Source organism: Amblyomma maculatum, chromosome 8 (genome assembly GCF_055883805.1).
Source record: "Amblyomma maculatum isolate TAMU_Amacu chromosome 8, ASM5588380v1, whole genome shotgun sequence".
Classification (NCBI taxonomy): Eukaryota; Metazoa; Arthropoda; class Arachnida; order Ixodida; family Ixodidae; genus Amblyomma; species Amblyomma maculatum.
The window spans coordinates 69082047-69096933 of record NC_139351.1 but is presented as its reverse complement, the minus strand read 5'-3'; the positions used below and the strand labels follow the sequence as shown (position 1 = coordinate 69096933).

The window sequence follows — 14887 nt, the reverse complement described above, 5'->3', positions numbered from 1 at the left end:
AGGTGTCACCATAATATCGAAAACGTACTTAAGGGTTCCATTCTCCTTCACCTATCGTAAACAGGCTGGCTTATGATGTATTTTGTAAATAAACTCGAAAAAAAAAATGCAGAGAATTGCGGCTAAAATTCTAAAAATATCCCAGAGCGTCAATGCACTGGATTTAATCTTCTATCGCCTAACTTAAGGTAGCTGACTGAAATTCGACACACCTTTGTCAGCAATTAAGTCTGCTTTTATTTATTTATAACTGCGCTGCTACAGAACATACTTCGGGACTTGATGTTGCGTCGGCCATCCGCTGCTGTGCTTCTGTTAGGCAGTTGTTATGCGAAGCAACGATTTACTGAGAAGCTGCTCCAGAAGCAAGACAAGATTTTTCTGGAGGTAGTAGCGCTGGGATTAGTACTTTCACAAAATGCTGATCTTTATAATCAACAACTGCTTAAGAACGTTCAATGCAGGGCACAAGCCTCTCGCATATATCTCAAATTAACTCTCTTCTTATTTTCTTAAAATAATTATACATCATTAGGCATAATAAAGTTGGAGGCTGCGCACGTCGGGAAGAGAACTGGGGCACTGTCCCAGAGAGTGAATAACACGTGCCACGACGAGACCTGGATGGAGGATCGATGGCTCGAAAGGCGCCGACTGTCTCGTCCGTAACGGTATGCCTGAGAGAGGTTCGGCTTCTCCGCGCGGCAAAATACCGCGCTGCCTTTGCATGCCCCGGGGATCGCGCCCTAATGCGTGGGGAAATTTCTCATCCGTAATGCAGCGAAGCACCGCCGAGCTGTGCAGGAACCGCGTTAATTGCACCCACAGCAATTAGTCGCCGCCTTGCGGCGCGCATCTGGTTGGTTATCACATTTTTTTTTTATCTCCCGTGTTTCCTGCTTTTCCATGTGGCGCCTTTCATGGCCACATCTAGGTCAACGACCGGCACATATACCGTATTACTTTCTTATGATCTCTTGAGGTTTACCGGCGGTGCTCGTTTTTTCCTTCACACAAGGTTTTGGCTCGTAAGTTAATTTTAACGAGGTACCGTTAAAGGTACATTCTCTAGCAAATTCGCTGCTGCCTCTGGCATGGCGACAGAAAAACAAAAAGCATGCCACTGCCAGGTGCTGGGTTGCAGGTGACATGGCCTGACACTGACAGGTTGACGACTAACTCCGCACTTGGGCAGCTACTGAATGTAACTGCGGTAATTCAAATATATAGAAGCAGTACTCCCTTTCTGGAGTCTTGCACTCTGCAAGCAAGGACCTGCGGTCTCCCTGTAAATGGAAGATTAGTTGACAGGTTTTCAGATAACGCGAGACCACATGACGTGACCAAGTTGGCAGGGGCTTCCGAATAGGAGAGTGAATAAAGAAGCGAGCCCACCTCGAGTCTGACGCGCAGCTCCTAGCACATGCAGGTGTATTCTTGGAGTGGTCTTCCACATAATGTGCTAGCTTACGCATGAATGACAGTGAATATTTTAGAGATAATAGGGATACAAATTCAGGGACTACTGATTACATGTTTAGAAAAGATGCCCTTTGCTACACGCAAACCAGGATCTGCTAGGTGTGTCGGCAGATGGAACAATTAACGCTCTCTACTTATGCCTTTAAAGGCGCAGTTTAGCTGTCCCCCAGATTCATTTAGTGGATCATGTTTGATAATTGTTGCATCACGGTCGATGTTGTCTGGACAATTTTATTTATGAAACCTTCAGTTTAAAAATTTTTAAACATTTCCTTCCCTTGGTTTATTTTACGTGCTGCTCAATTAATTACTTAATCTGTAAAATGCCGAGATTTCAAGAAAGCACATCAGGATTCAACGCCCAAACTATGTCAAAATTGTGTTCAAGCAACGCGATGTCTTCGGTGTAGGAAGCTGGTTTGGGTTGAAATTTTTTTCTTGGGTCAAGCTGAGTACTCAAACGCACTCGCATTATTGAGTAATTAAATGTTAATAGCGGATTCCTCTCACATTGATGACTTTCGCTTCCTTGTCGAAGACTTACCTGAACAATGTTCAAAACTAATTATTATTAAGTAGTAAATGACAATCACGTACGTTCTTCGAAATATGCTGCCATCAGACTATGCAGGCGCACGTTGCAATTGTTTGGCAATAGCCTACGTCTGATGCAACTCCGTATATAGAATGACAGTGATTGATGCCCTCGCAGAGGTGTTCTAATGAGTTCGCTGGGTTCATTATATCCTTGCGACACGCCCTTATATGATGTTCCGGTGGTGCTATTTTCCCTGTCATCTGGCTTGACTAATCGATCAGCGATGCCAGTCTTTTCGTTCTAGTTTGGTTGAGAACCACACTCGTCGCCCGGCCCCTTTTAATGGACGCACGCAAGCTGCTAGAGCCATGGCGACAGGCGATAACGAGAAGATAATTGAAGGGTCGCTCTCGGCCCGTTCCGGCAGTCAAGCGACAGAACACAGGGGATCGCTTTCAGCATGAAAAGCAAGCCTCCGCTATCCAGCACGACAGTTGTGCATACTACGGCATACAATATGCAACGGAGAGAAAATCAATGAATCGGGACCGCTGTATAACTTGAGATCCAGCAATAGCTGTGAAAGTTTATTGAAAAAGCCCTACTTGGACTTCCACGAGAACATCCAGCGCCGGCATTCGTTGTGCTTTGAGCCCACCCACCTCAGCATTGGTAAAAAAAAAATTCGGATGACGTCATGACGCTCTCGTGCTAGGCACGGAGCAAGACAAAGCATCCGTGATGAATCACTGGATGCGTCAAGACCACGTGATCAAGAGACATCCGCGACTGAAGCCACCGACCAGCAGATTAATGCCAGACGTCCTGTTTCGCTCAATGGGCAGAAAGACTTCCCGAACAAGAGGTAGTCCGGGGTTCGAACCTCGCACTTGGATGAAGACTCATTTAACTCCAGAATTTGTGCTGAACCCGTATAGCTTTGTCTGGGAGTGGTATGGCTGCTTTTGAAACTCCTTTTTGAACCAAGGAACTGGCAAAATGGAAAATTTGACGCGCAGTGTACTTTTGCCACACAGTAAAAGAAATGATACTGCTGAATGGTATCAACTTCTATATACATTTACGGGCGTTTTTTGTATCAGGTTTGAGAAACACAATTTGTTCGCTTAAAGGGGCACTTCACCACTTTTTGGAACAATCACGCCTTCAGCAGTATTAACAGGCTTGTATACTACGAACCAAATATCAGATTGAATTTACGGACATAAAAGTAGAGATGGCTTTTTTTTTTTTTGCAGAAATACGCCGCCAGCGCCACAGTGCTTACTGCGGGGGGCGCTGTCTCCTGTTATTGGTCAAAACGTCGCGTGACCACATTTCGCGGACGGGGAAGCTGCCGATGCAGCTCCGGCGTTGCGCTGCTTGCTCATCGCTGCTCTTAACGACACAGTGAAAGGGATGATGATACGCTATTTCGACTCCAGTAACCATGGATGGTCTCACCATATGTATCTGTACCAGATGTGCACACAAACGACGCAGCATCTTCGTTGTGGAGAACGGACGTCAGCCGTCAGCTTTTACGGACTTTGCACGAAAACATATTGTGGCGCTGAGTAAGGCATTTTAAAAAACAGTGCATGTTACTGTTAACTGATATTGTCTGGCCCTCAGCGAATCTTTGTAGCGCATATTCTTGGGAAGGAAGGCAGTGAACAATGCTCAAGCCGACTACCACTATCACACTATCACGCGAGAAAAAGGGCCCATGGGGTGGTGCATCAACCAAATTCCATATTCCGAGTGACCGATGTTGCGCGTTGAGAAACAAATAAAGTTGTTCACATGATAACCAGTAGAAAGATGCTATCAGACAAATGCACAGGGAGAGCAGCACGATTGCCGGGCTCTGCGATACATGTGCGACACTGACGGGGTTATTGTGTTGTGGATAAAGTCAAACCCGCGCGGAATGCCGCTTGAACCATGGCACATTCAGCAGACTTAGGAAACCCTTCAGTCTTCGTACACTCATGGTACATATTTAGTGAATTCATGGCTGATGTATGTAAAGTCTAAGCTGCAACTCCACCGTAGTCATACCTACATGAGAAAATAATGTCTTTAAACGTGCTTTTCTATAAGGACCTCGTTGCGTTCATTTCTGAGTTATCACCGAACACGACTTAAATCTGGAAAATTGTTTGCGGGAATCGGGTAAATACTGTTTGTGACGAGGCCGCAACGGGTGCAGTATCACGAGGCTACTTATGAACAACTTCGTTGCTTATTTAATTGGACGCATCGAAGCCAATCTCTTTCATCGCGTTACAGACCTAGATGCCCTCATACTCAGTTCAGCGGTACAACCCACGATCTTCTAATAACGCTTCAGCAGAGCTTCCACGATCTTGTCAGGCACGTGCCGTGCGGAGAATGACCTCGCAAAGTCATCAAAACCTGCGACACAGCAAGTGGGCTCTTCTTAATCAAAAGTTCGTTCACAAAGAATCATTAGCGCGTGTCGCTGATGAGTTGTGCGATGTTTAGCCCAGAAGCCGTTGCGTAAACCCTTGTGCAAGAAAACGAGACACGCAAGTACAACCATGCGCCGATGCTGTATGCCCGTTCCATCACGAGATTGCACTCCGTGAGCTGATCGCAATCAACGCTTCATGCAACGGTTCTACAAATGAGAATTGAACTGTGAAAGATTTAAAGATTGCTACCAGAAATACAAGCACTTAACTTCCTTTTCCCCTTTTAGTAAACCAGGTTCTTCGGAACGTTAACTGACTTTACTTTTTTGTGCGAGAAATTATAAGGAACTGTGTCACTATTGAGTCATGCCTTTTTGACATAGCCCCATGGAAATTGCACTAGAAACAAACTCTATGCGTATTACAGTCATGAAAATAATTCGATCAGAATACGCTTCCTTTAATTGGCTTCAGTTTATCTGTTTTCTCAGCAGCGTCCCATTGTGCTGCGAGCTTTTGGCTTATTGAGATATGATGGAAGACGACATCTTCGTGGTCGCAGGTGCTCTTGTAACGGAACGGATGCAGAAAAGCGCTGGATTGGATGCACAGGATTAAGTGGACATGTTCTTGTACGTCCACAAGCCACTCAAGATGATCAACAGCGTACGCCGAAAGCTCTCTAGGGTGGCTCTGAAGGCTTTCGGCTCCGCGGAGTGACGTAACATTGGACGGCATGAGCGAGGTTCCTCTCTCTGCTGTCCTCTGCAGCGGTTGGGCGGAGCCCGGGGATGTTCGAATGACGCTTTTGCAGTCAGCGATTGCACCGGTGTTTTATTCATAATTAAAACGATGAGGTTGACAGACGTGATCAACCAATACTCTACTTCAAAAATCTAGAGTATAAGCAAATTTGATAATCGCTTCACTATCGCCTAAAAGAATCCACTAAACATCCTCATTTCTTTATTTTTTGTACCACAAAGACATATGTTTTGCGGTGCTCTGTGTCACCTTAATCTTCTGCATATAATGGAGAGCAAAGGTCTTCCCTAATGAGGAGTAGGCAACTGAAACCACCATCTCCTTAATGCCCTCGTCTATCCACTTCATTTCTCTCTTGCTCACCCATAGCCTATGCGTGGCGCATCGAGGGGGCAGTGGTAGAAACTGAAAACGCAGCTCATATACTGAAATATCTACCAAACATGCCTTCTGGGATCATCCTTCTGGGATCACTATATTAGCACTATATCTTCTCTCGCGGATTTCACCGTTACGTAACAAAGCGGAAACTTATAGTACGTTACAAATTAACACAATTGTCCCTGAATTTGGGCTACACAAACTCATGCCCGAACATAGCACAAAATCAAAACACCTACCATTGCTGAGCTTAAGCTGAAGTCTCATCGGATGCAACATATTTACTTACTCATAATCCATACGTCACGTGAGTGACGCCTGATAAAATACATGCAGTTCTCGTTATTTTGAGCACGTTATTACAGAAATCCGGAACATTAGCCCAGTCCTCATTCCCGCCCAAATGGCCATGCAAGTGTATACGGACTAGGACTCTCGATAACAACGATGCAGCTGGGCTTCCACCAGTTCATTCTCCCTAGCTGTCGACCCAGAACAGTGTCGGGATTCGACAGGCACGATGAGGGGTCGTACGAATATCCCTCCACAAGCTTGAAATTCATATAGTCGGACGCTACTCAAGATCGCATCGGAAAATACCCCTGAATGAGGCCATTCACCTGATGAGCTATTCGTCCTGAGGTAATGGCATCTTTTAATACCATAGTGTAGGAGGCTGAAGAGATCGGTGCCACCGCCTGGTGGGCACCCTTTGAGGAGTGTTTTCCTGTAAGTTCTGTACTTATATACGATAGTAGCGCACTGTGCATCCCGCGTAATTTTGACAACCACACAACCAGACGGTGGACCACTTGCAAAACTCTGGAGGTCAGCTTTTCTGCACAACCGCCTCCAATTAATGCGCGCCTCTCTCTTCTGGTAGTGTCGTGAGTTGAAGATTAAAAGCGCCTCGGTCAAAATAGTGCTTCACAGGTGCAATCCAAACATCTTACCCACCCACCCACCCCCTCTTCTAATTTCAGCAGCGAAGGAATGCTGCTCGCCACATTAGTGCATGACATGATGCTTAATATCAAAGTTTTCTTCACCGCACCTAACTTTTGTCCCAACGGAGGGCCACACTACAGTTGAAAAGGGTTTCTGCTATGCAGGAAATCCACCTTACAGACATTTGCAAAGTATTCATTGAAGAGTTCCGCAGCCTAATGAGAGCAATCATAATGTTTAGTGTTTCATTTTCTTAATTTCGCTCCATAGTGACGCTGCGCAACCTTTTTAGGCATGGGCTAACCAGCTGTGTCCATTTTTACAGTTTCGCATACCGATTGTCAACAGCGTTTGTTTAAGGCATAGGTCTTTCATAATTTAAAGGCGGAATTCATTTTTGTGGACACATAAAAGGGGCAACGAAGGCGTTGGCCGTGTCTTCCATATGTTAGCTAAATATCATTCTACCTATTGTCATTGCACTGGTCTTTTAATTTCTTTTCTCCTGGTGTAGCCCGGATCCTCCAGAGCTGGCGATTTGACTCGCGCCTTTAGCCTGATTGTGGCTTCTTTCTACTGCGCCAAAGCAAGCTGTCCGGACGAGGTTTTTACAGTTAGCTCAGGGAGCGTCTTCTAGCTAGGCGGCGCCGTTGGACAGGAGGTTCTACGGGGACCTTGTAACACATGCCGTGACAATGTTGAAATATTTACGATAAAGAAGTGTTCCTTTGATATTTCCGGCACCTTCTGCGCAGTAATGCATGGTACGTGACTGCGAAATATTGCTGTTGCTACGTCTCTATTCAAAAGTGTGCGTGATCACCGCATTCCACGTTAACAAAAAGTAAATGTACCGCTATACGAACGATTTTCAGCTGAATTATGATCATTAATTTTTTGCGGGCTTTCAAATAAGACTTATTCCCTGCTCCCTTGAAGCACGAAATAATGAGAATTTTATGATATAATTTGAAAACGCTTCAGGTCACTGAGACTTTATTCATTCCCAGAACGCAAGCACTTTTTTTTAATTGGTTCACACGAAGGCAAAGGCGCAGTATCATTCACACTTATTTCTGTGGACACCTGAACCGCATCGTAAGGGAAGGGTGAAGGTGGGAGTGAAAGTGGAAAGAGAGAAAGAGGAGCCGTAGTGGAGGGTTACGGAGGAATTTCGACCACCTGGGGATTTAACTTGCGCTGACATCGCACAGCACACGGACGCCTGTTCGTTTCACCTCCATCGAAACGTAGCCGCCGGGGTCGGGTTCGAACCCGGGTACTCCAGCGCAGTAGTCGGGCTTGTTACCATTACACCACCCCGGCGGGGCCAGAACGCAAGCACTACTTATTCAGTTCTGCTCTACGAATACTAAGGAAATATCGGTGGCCTAAGCGCTGCTCGTGAAATTCTGCTCCTTTTATACAGTGAGCCTTTTATGACTGATACAGATGACACGGCGAGCGAAATAAGGATATCATAGCACTGAGTTCAAGCATTTCCTTCGTAGGGCGCAACTGTGCCGACTACTGGGTACCCCGATATTTTTTTCCGTTTCGCCGACAACTATCGCCACGAGTAATAAATCGCCTCAAGCTGGATGACACAAACACCTCCAGTCCGTATAGACTGTTCAATGAGACCTCTTTTAGCAGGAACTTTAACAGAGGCCTGATGTTTACACCTAGGTGCATCACATCTATCGAAGCATTCCGTATTACCTCCGAAATCTGCTGTAAGTGAGGGAGCAATCATTTTCTTCATTGTATTCACATGATCCGCAGCAAACTTAGCTTTGGTGAAACCATGTAACTTCTACGTCTCCAAGCTTTCGCCCAACCACCAATATTACCGCCTGTTCATTATTAATTTGAACAGCGCGAACACGAAGACAAAAGACAAGATCAAATAAAGCCACAGTACAAGCGCTGACTCACACCTATGCCTAAGCCCTTTACTCCAAGGCCCAGAAGAAACAAACATAAAGAAAACGAAACAATCACGTGAAACAACCGCTGGGTTTACCCGCTGCACAAAAAGATAGTGGAATCATATTTTATTTCAACGAACAATAAGTGTGTCAGCAAGACTTTTCTTGCTCTTTCAAGCAAAGAGGTGTCTTTTTTGAGTGACTTTTTGTGCAGCAGGTGAACCCAGGGGTTTTCTCACGTGACTGTTTCGTTTTCTTCATGTTTGTTTTTTCTGGGCTTTGGATTAAAGGGCTTAGGCATAGTTGTGAGTCAGTGCTTGTACTGTGGCTTTATCTTGTCCTTTGTCTTCGTGTTCGCGCTGTTTAAATTAATAATGAATAAGTACCAAGTCGCCTAACAAAGTATCTTGATTACCGCCTGCTTTTCGTTTTCCTGGCAACTCTCGAGTACCCAGATCACGCGTATTATTACAGTTATTGACGCAGAGGAGAGTGTGCTCGGAAGAAACCAAACTCCTCACCGATAGCCTATGTCTTAAGGAGAGTTCCTCGTGTGATTTCTATGTGCCTTCTACAGGTCAACTGTTCTATAGCCTTCGGTCAATTGGCGACGTCTTTTAAATTTTAAATCGGCAGAGCTGCCAGGCATCAAAGATGCTGTTTTATACACCTTGCGTTGAAAGCGCTAATGTATTCGATTCAGAGTGTACAAAACATCTTAACACTACCTCTCAGTCCTGTTCAGGTAAACTATGTATCAGCCAGCCTTTCTTGACGTTACATATGACTTTGATCTGACTAGTGTCGCGGGTCTTGGCACACAATTTCTTCGAATGCCGGCGAACTGCAGAAATATGAACAAAGGACGCGCCTCGGCAAACTCTGGTAGGATGGAACTTCAGACTTTTCCCTAGTAACTAACGCGTCTGAAATGACAAGAACAATGCCTGTGAGGAAAGATTGGGCTTTGTAGCTTGGCAGATCCTCAATACGCATTTCTTTATTCATTCAAATGACCCGCACATAAATCTGGGCTTCCGCACCAACTTTCTTGTCATCTGAACTCTGTCCGCCGCCACCTTCGGCTCAGCATCTCTTTTACAACTAGCTTCTACCTATGCTTCTTGGTCAGATAACCAGTCCGCTCGGCGACAACAGTACACTGCTAATCTGGTTCCACATACATGTAAAAAACGTTCCAGTTATAAGCTCCACTTACATATGTGGAAGTTCCACTTATAGTTGAAGCTTTTTTAACGCGTAGTTGGAAGTAGATTAATAGCGTAGTGGTCCTGAACATGTAACCTGCTCTATAATTATACGAGAGAGCACGCAATAGCCACCAGCTCAAAACTCCGTTCCCAGCACAAATAAAAGCTAACTGTACATAACGTTCTTCTAAGTACACTGCGTAGCAGCAGAACTACTTGACATGTTTATTTCCTTAATATCAGAACATTGAATATATTGGCAGCTTTTGAATATTCTTCGCACTCCTTGATTCGGTTTCACCATGCATTAAAGTTCCCTGCGCCAGCCGGGACGCCTTCGGTCGTGTTCAACAATTTAACAACGTTACCATATATTATATTCTGTCGTACATTAATGAGATCACTGCGTATCATTAGTCATTTTAGTTCTATTTTCTTTTTCGATGCACACATTGTTTCCAATACTGCTATTGCAAAGTTCCTCGGTAAAACAGAATAGCTTTTCGGCGCTGTTATAATGTCAGCTAAAACCTTTCTTTTAAATCTCTCAATACTGATCTTCCATTTCTCATTTTCGAACTTCCGAACGCGATAAATACCACTCACCGACGACCATACCAGCACGTGTGCCCCGCCGTCGTTGCCGAACACAATGGCAATAGTTATCAACCACACTAAATTTAAAAGCTGCAGCGAACTTTGGGCATAACACTCTTCAACCACGGACAATTTCGAAAGTCAGTTAAACCGCCGTGACCTTTTCAATGTGCGCTGATCTCCCCTTCTATATCAAAGCGATAGAACGGGGCGCCTCCGGCAACAGGCAAATGTCGAAAAGGAAACCGAATGCCTCGTGTGAAAAATTACATCATTCGCTGCTTCTAGACATGACTCAAGGCCTTCTGGCGTCGTTTACTGTGTCATGGCGTCCGCAGCAACAATAGATAGTTCCGCGTCATCCTGACTGTTCAATTGACGTCATGCATAACGTCATGCAGACGCATTGACATCATCCATAACGTCAGAACATCCGTAATAAATGAACTTACTCTCTCTGGCTACAACAAACTAATTTCCCTTTAGTTTTTTTTACATGACTCAAGGCCTTCTGGCGTCGTTTATTGTGTCATGGTGTCCGCAGCAACAATAAATAGTTCCACGTCATACTGACTGCTCAATTGGCGTCATGCATAACATCATGCAGACGCATTGACGTCATGCATAACGTCAGAACATCCGTAATGAATGACAATACTCTCTCTGGCTCCACCAAACTGATTTCTCTTTAGTTTTTTTTGTTACATCCCTGCATGGCCCGGCAGCAGATGAACCAAAACAATCGCTTTACAGATTCATAACCCGCGAGGTAGCTTTTCTGTTAGGAAGTCTGGGATTTGTATGGCCTGTTTTCCACGAACCGATGCCTGCTCATCACATTCCGGGCTGCGGAGCAGACCTGGACGGCAATTTATGTTTGCGTGTACCTGCAGTACATGAAATATGCAGGCCTCCTAATAAAAGTGCAACGCTATACAATATACGGAAACTGAACTCTGATGCTCGCGCCAGCATTGGAACACCTCCTATAACCCAATGCGTGGCGATCGTAAATATGAAGCGGAATTTGCATGCAGATTTCAGTTCTCTGCGACCATGAGCAATAGCTGGGAATTCGTTTCTCCAACTGTTGCAGCAAGCACTTCGAGTGGGCGCCTGCCTTTCCTTTTTCTCTACTTCCACCTCGTCGATTAAAATGGGGGAAAAGCAAGCGGATTCGGTTGCAACAATCTACGCGTGACCGAGCTGACCGGCGCTCAGCATTTTCCGCAAATACGAGAAGCCCCTTCTGCCCCTATTGCTGCAGGCTGACTGTGCGCAACCATGCGGAGAGCACCGACATTGCGAAAGGGGAAGACTTTGTTTGGAAGACTGCCCGCATCGGTATTTTTTTCTTGTAGTATTTCTGCTTAGAGCGCAATCTGGTGAGCGCACTCCAAGATAGCACGCCTGAAAAGGCCAAAATATCTAATCTCTTTGACTCTGCATCATTGCGCATATATCTGTAATGGGCATTGCATTCATGACATTAAGAGAATACGCGAAGAAGGAAATATATCCGTCGAGCATCTGAGTCCTGTGGGGACAGCTATAAGGTCATGTAGCTTGCTGCTTACCTCAACAATGACGTCATCAGGTGCTCAAGCTGCTTTTCCTTTCTGTGATTTTGGTTACATCATAATCAACGTTAGCCTTGTTTCGGCTGCACTTCTCCCGGTATCATTATCCTACGGAAAACCGGCAGAGGAAAAATAATTTTGAAAATAAAAATTTCATTCATTCCTTTTTTGTAGTCACTCTCGCCTACATTATTCAGGACTAGAGCGCCCGTTTGGGCACACGTATGAAAGGAAATCATTAGGAGTATAACTTTGTTTTTGATTTTCGTTTGGCGTTAATAAGAAAGATTAACTCAAACACAAACCAAGCTAAATGCTTGTTAAGAATGCGAAGTTTCTGCGTGTCGCGGCCGAGAAACATCCGAATGCTTGACATCTGGAAATGAGTGGGCATATATGGTCATTGCGATCCTTGCGGGGAGCCGACGTAAGGCCAAGGTAATTGGTAGTCATTGGGAGACCGCTTTGTCTCGTGCGCAAGTAGGCTGAACATTATTACAGAGTGTGAAAAAATGTTAGCTCAAAAACAGAGGCCATAAGCGCCGAAAATTTAATTTTATATAATTACCGTATCAAGACAGGCCACCGCAACATCCCAAGAGTGGTGAGACCTCGAGCACGACTTCTTGTGGAAGCACAATGTCTTTTCCGCAATCGTGTTGAATTTTTTTTTGTAATGCAGATCATTTCTCCTGCCTCCACACGCCAATCTAGCGAAACAAGAAAGAACTCAGGAGCCGGAAATGGCCGCAGCAGCTTCGTTCTTTTCGATGATTCGCTGCTTTAGGTCCTGAAGCTTTGTGAGGAGAGATTTGAATTGATACGATCCGATTTTCTGCGAGTAACAATCTTCCATTCTTGTTCCAGACATGGCGGCGTGGTTCTTCAGCGTGGTTTCGTACGCGCTGTAGCTTTCCGCAAACTTCTTCAGCACGATGTCCCTGAAAGAAGAAGGAAAAGTTGTTCTGTCCTGAAGGCAGTCCTCCACCGCGTCACAAACGGCTACTCTAAGGGTCTCGTGCAGTACGAACGTTCTGTAGCGGCTGGCTTTGTCATGGTTCACTTCTTGCGGTTCGTTGTAGTAAGGGTTTTCGGTCAGCAGCGACTGTATTGAGATCAGGAGGCTGCTCAGTGACTGAGCCGGACTCCACTGCGGTCCCTTCGTCGTTCCCAAGATGCTGAGGCATATACCACCCTCCATGGATATGTTCGGATTCAGCCTTAGTCGTCCAGCGTCCGTGGTAAGGAATCTGGCATATGGCGGACTCATCGGGTAGCTGGCCGGACATTTGAGCTGAAGCCGGAAGAAGCCGCCTTCGTACGGGGTGCCTTGCGGACCAATAATGAGGGCCTGCACATTGGTGACGTCGGTCTCGTCAGGTGCGATGAAGATTCCTGGAGGAGGGTCGGCGAAGAAATCAGCGATATCCTTGTTCACCCTGAGAAGGCTTGGAGGGGGCAGGTTTTCTCGCAGAGAGTCAAGGTCCTCGGCCGATGTACCTTGCGGGCTTCCGAAACCTCCTTGTTGGGTCGCCATCAGTGATGCTGCTGATAAATTTTGCCACGAGAGATCAGTCTCGTAAATTCCGAATGTGTTACTGTTGTGCCCTCATAGAATGATGGACGGCACAACTTCCTTTTCCTCATAATCTCCGCCCTTTTCAGCACACGCTGAAGACCGAATTCTACGAAGCAATTTTATTTTTAATATTCTGCAAACAAAAAGGAAATGCTAATGCCAAGGATATGGGAAAATATTTGTTTATCAAGAAATACGAGCTTAGAGTGGGCGCTTTCATTGCCATTGAAAATGACATTCGACGCTTGAGAATCTTGTAACTCAATCTGCAACGTTTTTTTTTTTGCGCTTTATATTAGACGTACCAATATAATTTGTTTTACTGTGTTGATGAAAAAAAGATCAAACATTCCTTTTTTTGCGTTGTATAAACTCGCAACTATCGTGCAATCTACAGCGCAAAAACTAGGTGGCGCAGCAGTCGACAGCGATACGGTGTGCACCTATACGAACGAGAAAATCAGACGGAATGAACGCAACTGGGGTAGCGGGGAGTTTGTTCGGCAGAGTAATGAGAAGGCCACTATCGCTAAAAGCTTGCGCGTGCGTAGTGGCTACTTGTCTTCGCGGGTTCAGGTACCCCGGAACAACTACTACTTTCAATAATTTTTAACGGGATAGTGTACTTGTCCTTTTACGAAAAAATCCGCATGTCTTGTTTATGAACAGTCTATAGTAACCGAAAATAGCAGCGCAGGTGTTGTTGATGATGACAGTTCCCCGCGTGCGGAAGCGGGACAGCTGGGGGACACAGGGAAAAGGGGGGGGGGGGGGATGTAGAGAATGGCGTCGCTAGCGTAAGAGAAACGCGGTTAAAGGTTTTTCGCGGGTCGTACAATCCTTCTTTTATGTCAGTTGTCTGTAGATAAAGAACGGTGATTTCCATTATCATGGAGGTCGAGGCCAAACGCCATGTTACCGAAAAAAATCGATATATTTAAACTACACTTGTATATAAATGCAGCCAAAAAGTGTAAGGCTTCCGCAGTGTCAAACGTGGAGGATTCTAAGGGCCTCTACTGAATTTTATTTTACAGAATCGCTGGCGGGGCATCTAAGATTAACCCGTAATGCGCTGTCTCCAAAAAAATGTGGATCATGCTTTCGGCCCTTTTCCCTTCGCTAATAATTAGTGTCGTGCTGTTGCGCCTGGATCATTTTCGTCAATATAAATAAGAATATTTTTTCACGACGCTAAAACAAAAAACGCGCCGTAACTACAGAAGTAGTTTTAAAACATTGGCCGTCACACTATCTGTGGAGGCTATAACTGAAGCTTGAGGAAATGGAAAAAAAAAGCTAAAAGTGAGAGAAAGGGTGATATAGGTGAAGAGCTGTAGATTCACTTTGACCACATGGGTTGTTCTTTGGCGGGCACTCACATCTCACAACTATTTCGCTATTCCGCTTCATTGAAACATTGCCTCCAGGCTG

General features: G+C 45.2%; 1 pseudogene; it reads right to left on the bottom strand.

Moving 5' to 3' along the window:
• Positions 1-12604: 12604 nt before the first annotated feature.
• Positions 12605-13411, bottom strand: LOC146181416 (ubiquitin-conjugating enzyme E2 Z pseudogene; annotated as a pseudogene).
• Between the last annotated feature and the right edge of the window lie 1476 nt (positions 13412-14887).